Genomic DNA, 6,026 nt, shown 5'->3' with positions numbered 1-6,026 from the left:
ACACTAAAAATAGAAAGTCCTTATACTCCAGGAAGATGATTGATAACATTCTCTACCATAAACTAACAAGGATGTCTCTTAAGTGAACCAGAAGCAGATAGAAAATATAGACTCAGGAATGGAATTTGGCCACACCCTTAATTCCAGGTTCAATCTGAGAACAATTAGTCCTTATGACAGGACCCTGATCAATACTCTTGAAGGAAACAAAGAAGATATGGGCACCACAGCAAATCAGGGTGAAGCAATTAGATGGTGCCTGCCTATCACAAAGAAAATCATCTGGGTCTTAAAGTCTTGTTTTCAAACAATCTAACATCTAAGTGAGACGTCAACGAAGTCCACATGGAAGAATCACAACAACGTCCATGATCCAAGAATTGTAAATCACATAATCCGAATCTATAGGAGAGAATTATGTCAGAGCTTAGATTGTGAGATTCTGGTGAACAGAAGACTGTGGGTAACAATGGAAGCCCCAAAGACATTTGCAGGATCAACACGGAATAAACGTCTGGCGGTTTCCCTCTAGTCACAATGGAGAGATGCAAATAACCTGCTGGTCTGGGAGTATTGTAGAAACGACTTTTGCTGACCGAGGATTGAAAATTTCAATCACGTTATTTTCACTGTGAAAGTTGGTCATTAAATTAAGAAGACCAAAGAAGAATGGGTGCATTTGAATTATGATATTGGTGTAGAATATTGAAAGTACTTTGGACTGCCAAAAGAACAAACAAATCTGTCTGGAAAGATGTTTATCAGACTGCTCCTTGGAAACAAGGGTGGGGAGACTGTTTCTCGTGTCCTTTGGACAAGTTTTCAGGGTAGGCCAATCCCTAGAATAGGACATCATGCTTGGTAACGTGAAGAGGCAGTGAAAAGGAGGAAGATGCTTAACAAGATGGACTGACCCCATGGCCTCGGTAATGTGTTTGAAGGTGGCAATGATTGTAAGGAGGGTGAGGATCAGGTAGTGTTTCCTTCTGTTGTACTTAGGGTTGTTATGTGTGGGAGCAGACTTGGCCATCATCAACAACAACAACCTAACAACAACAGTCGATCTTGTTTTGTTTTTTCCACTTAAATTTGATTTCAAGATCTCTCTATGTTGCTATTTTTTGCTTCTCATTGTCACATAGCATTTAACCATATGCTTCAACCATGTTATTCCAAATTTATCAAACTGGAGACAAGAATAGGAATTAACAAAAGTTCCTAAATACAAACAACCAATGATGGAGAAGGAAAACCAGTAAAGGATGTTGTCCAGAAAATAAATGAAGAAAATAGAGCCAGCAGGAGGGGGGATATTATTTCTCATATACATTTGAAAACCAAGTAGGAGGATGACTGACAATTGGCCACTGGTAGTAGCCAAGAGAGATTTCTGGTGGCAGTAATGGACCGCTCAGCTGCTAACCAAAAGGAAACTGATGTAAACCCACCAACCACTCAGAAGAAGAAAGATGTGGCAGTCTGTTGCTGTAAACTTACAGATTTGGAAACTGTACTAGTCAGTTCGTTTCTGGATCCACGGAGTGAGTCAGGATGGACTCCAAGGCAAGGAATATTACAAAAGAAGACGCCATCCCTGCATTGGGAAAGGTGGGACAGAATTTGGCACGCGTTCGTAGTGCATTGGGTTCTAAAGAATACAGGACTGGATATATCCAACCCTTTTTAAAGTTTGCTCTTAAAGAGAGACAGAAAAGGTTGGGCATGTGTGTTGTGGCCGCAGAGGTAAAAAGGAATCACTATTAGATGTTTTTTAAGGTAGAAAATATCATAACATATTAATGCAATGGTAGAATTGGTCAAGAAAAGAGGAAAATTGGTGATACAGGAGAGAGGAGAGGATGGCAGGAGCAATATCTCTGTACATATCTGAGGGAATGAAATCTTGTACACAAAAAGAGAAGTCTGCTTTCTAGGCAAGTATGAGCATTTGATATCTAGTAACAGGAGGAAAGCAAGAGTATTTGGTTACAGGTGTTAGAATGTGGCTAGAAGTAATTAATGAAAGTGTCTATAAGTACTTACTTGATTATGTCAAAGACATCCGCTGAGCTAGGGGAGACTTGGTGAAGGTCGCAGCAGTGAGTAGATAAGTGCAATATCTATGTAGGTGCATGGAAGAGCAACTGGAGCAGGGAAATATTGTATAAATGGCAGCAGGACCAAGGATCCCAGTGAGGCTTATAGTCATTAATTTTATGACCAACCAAATTGAGGAGACTCTGGTATAGACAGAGAGTTTTACTCAACTTCTGGGGGTGGCAAGTGAAATCATGGATCAACAGAGGAACAAAGAAGTTGGAATATAGACACAACTATGATAATCCTTTATTATGGATTTGTGTTAGACAAGGAGGACACCTCTATGGAAATAGGAATTGATAACATAATCAATGAATTTTAGTTAAATGTGGAGTGGAATGCCAGTCAATTCCCAGGGTTGACTGGGTGGCAAAACATAGTTTTTCAACAAGTCTTTTCATAACTATAATTGTGGATCCTTTTTCCCTTTCTTCCTCATCAACCACACCAGGAAATAGCATTCCTCTGACGAGTTTAAACTATTGCATTTACTAACATTACTGATTTCTATAAACATCTTAAAATTATTTCAAATTTCATGATTTCCAATAAGATACATTTTCCCATTAGAGGCTTACAAAGTTATTTTTTCTATTTTAAGTTCAAGTGCTATTTTATTGAGACCGATAGTTGTACACAGAGTCAATGTAATAAAAAGAACTAGTCCACATTCAACTATTGCAAGAAATAGCATATAATCAAGAACCGGTGGTGCTGAGGGAAGAACTCCAAGCACACCAAAGGCCTCGGCCCAAAACAAGACTCCAGGAATTGACAGAGAACCAACTGAAAGATTTCGATAAACTGATGCAGCTCTGGAAGCACTCACTCATCTACACCAAGACAATTGGAAGAGAGTTGTCTGGCCAACAGACTGGAAGAGAGCCATACTTGTACCCATTCTGAAGAAAGGCGATTCAGCAGAATGCAGAGATTATTGAAAAATGACATTAATATTACATGCAAGCAAATTTTTTCCTTAATTAAAACTATTGGAAAAAATGACCACCACAACATTTTTCCCCTGAAGAATATTCAGCAAAAGTTGCAGCTGTACATTGATAGGAAGCTGCCAAAAAGTCACACCAGATTTAGAAGAGGGTTGTACAGCATGGTGGTTAGCAGTTAGCCTGCCAACCACAAGGTCAAGAGTTTGAAACCACCAGCTGATCCTCAGAAGAAAGATGAGGCTTGCTACTCTCTTGATGAGTTACAGTCCTGGAAACTCACAGCGGCAGTTTTACCTTGGGCTGTAGGGTCACTAGGAGTCAGTGGAAACTTGATGGAAGTGAGAGAAGGGGAGGGGGCAGGGGATAGGAGGGAAATCATTGCTGATGGCAGATGGAGAATACCAGAAAAATGTTTACCTGTGTGTTCTTGACTGTGCACAACCTTTGGATTGTGTAGTTCATAACAAACTATTGGAATTCCAGAACACTTCATTATGCCCATGAAGAATCTATAAGTGATTGAGTTAAAGTTTATTGTGCCAACCTGGCCGATAAACACATGTGGGGTTAATCGAAGAGCAGAGAGAGAGTTTCGTGAGCCTCACCTTTCTAGTTCTCGGGTCTCTTGCTTTGTAATGGTGGGACCAGCATGCAGCTGCCTTAGCCAGGTCCTTGCTTCAGCTGGCAAGGCTCAATTCCTTCAAGACATCCCCAAGGAGAAGGCCCATGGACATACCCCAAAGCAGCCTTGGTTGCTGGAGCAGCCGTGTGGAGACAATTGCCAGCGCTGAGATGCTTACACGTTCACTGACTCGGCTTTCCTCCTGCAGTGCGCGTCATAGTATGTTGGCTGCGAGTTGGAAGTATCTGGAAGACACCTAATGATAACAACATTTCTTCATCAATTCTGACATCGCTCCCTGCCAAAACAGATTATCACATACTTTGTATTTACTTAGTAAGCTCTTTTTAGCCGGTGATCTTTTAGCAGAGCCCCTCCACCTATCTTGGCCTCTGATGCCCCATCACCACCGTGCGATTGCCAATGAATGCTTGAGTTTTAGGTCCCTTTAAATGTTCTTCTCTTTGAAGCAGTGATAATCGTGGTGGCTAGGGTGATTATGGTGTTGGACACAGCTTTCTGTAAAAACAAGCAAAATCTGTTCATTTCTTTGCTTACTTCTGTTTCCCACTTATCATAATGTGGTCCTGAATGCCTCCTTACAGGTTTATGTTCTCCAAACATGCTCTCAAACAGAAATTTGTGTGGCAAGCATGCTATGGATCCTCATGCCTGAGTATAGTTACTTCAACGTCACATGAAATCTTGATATAGACACACATTTAGGCATTAGAAGTCATTCCTTGCTGCACTTGACCAATGTCACTCCATTATTTTTTACATTCATTTTGTTGCTGGCTAGTCTCTTGCAAATCTGACTCATTTTACTGTGTAGGATGATATAATTATTCTCTCTGGAACATTTTACTCTTTTATAATGTTGTAAAATTTTCCTATATATAAATGTAGGTTTTGCTCTAACAGTGAGCCTTTTATTTTTTAAATTTATAACTGTCAATAGGTTTTCTGACATTATTTAGTAAAATATGTCACAAATTAGATTCAACGTTCTCCATATATCCCTTTCCTATTCAAGTATAGTCTAAATATCTATTATTTTCCCTCCTACTTTTTCTTTCTTTCTTTTTAATAGATCATTTTATTGGGGACTCATACAACTCATTACAATACATATATCCACCAATTGTGTCGAGCACTTTTGTACATTTGTTGACATCATCTTTTTCAAAACATTTTCTTTCCACTTGAACCCTTGGTATCAGCTCCTCATTTCTCCCTTCCCTCCCACGCCCTCCATCCCTCATGAACCCTTGATAACTTATAAATTATTTTTTATGTCATACACTGACCGATATCTCCCTTTACCCACTTTTCTGCTATCCATCCCCCTGAGAGGGGACTATAGATAGATCATTGTGATTGTTTGCCCCTTTCTTCCCTCACCTTCCCCTTCCCCTCCTGGTTTGGCTACTCTCCATTTTGGTCCTGAGGGCTTTATCTGTCCTGGATTCCCTGTGTCCCGAGACCTTATGTGTACTCATGTACATGCTCTGGTCTAGCCAGATTTGTAAGGTAGAATTGAGGTCATGTTTTGATGACTTAATCTATATAATTTCTCTTATTATTGTTCTGATTTATCCCTTCTCTTAATCCCTAATGGAGAATTTTGAGACCCTCCCTTCAGATTTTTCTGCTCTACATACATACTTTGTCTATAATTGTTCTGTCTGACATTTTTCTTTTGTTTTTTATTTAAAGAATTGTATTTTTCATATGAAGTGCTTGTATTTGCTGTACTAAGTGATAGTTTATTCCTCTATCATAATTCTAATATAGTCTCATGTCTTTGAGTGTGAATCAGTTGGTTCTTGACTTAGATTTCCTGGATATATATTACATCTCTGCCGCTTAATTGTGTGAGTTTTGGAAATATACTTCACATTATACCTTGCATTGTTTTCTCTAATCTGTGACTGACTACCTCAGATGCTTTGGGAAAGAATAAATAAGATAATGTAGATAAATTGCTTTGAAAAAATATCTTGGAAAAAATTAAGTGTTCAAATATTTTAGCAATTATTATTTTTATTTAACCTCTCTCCAGTGTTTTAATTCTTCATTCTAGCTAGAAGCCATTCAATATGGAATGTTCCTTTCAGTGATCTATTACTCATCAGTTGCCTTGTTTTGTTGTTGTTTTTTCCCCCCTGTGGGCTTCTATTCAGTGGGAAGTAATATCAACTCTAGGTTGTCCCGAGTTCTGTCAGCTTTTATGTTTAAGTGTTCATCTACAGTCTAGCTTCTGTGTTACGGTCAAAATTCATCCCAAGGACAGAGCCAGCATCCATGTTAGTGATCATTTTTCTTAAAAGCATCTATTGATGTTTTCATGT

The sequence above is a fragment of the Tenrec ecaudatus genome, chromosome 11, assembly GCF_050624435.1.
Source record: "Tenrec ecaudatus isolate mTenEca1 chromosome 11, mTenEca1.hap1, whole genome shotgun sequence".
In the NCBI taxonomy this organism is placed as follows: domain Eukaryota; kingdom Metazoa; phylum Chordata; class Mammalia; order Afrosoricida; family Tenrecidae; genus Tenrec; species Tenrec ecaudatus.
This window is presented reverse-complemented; position numbering follows the sequence as displayed.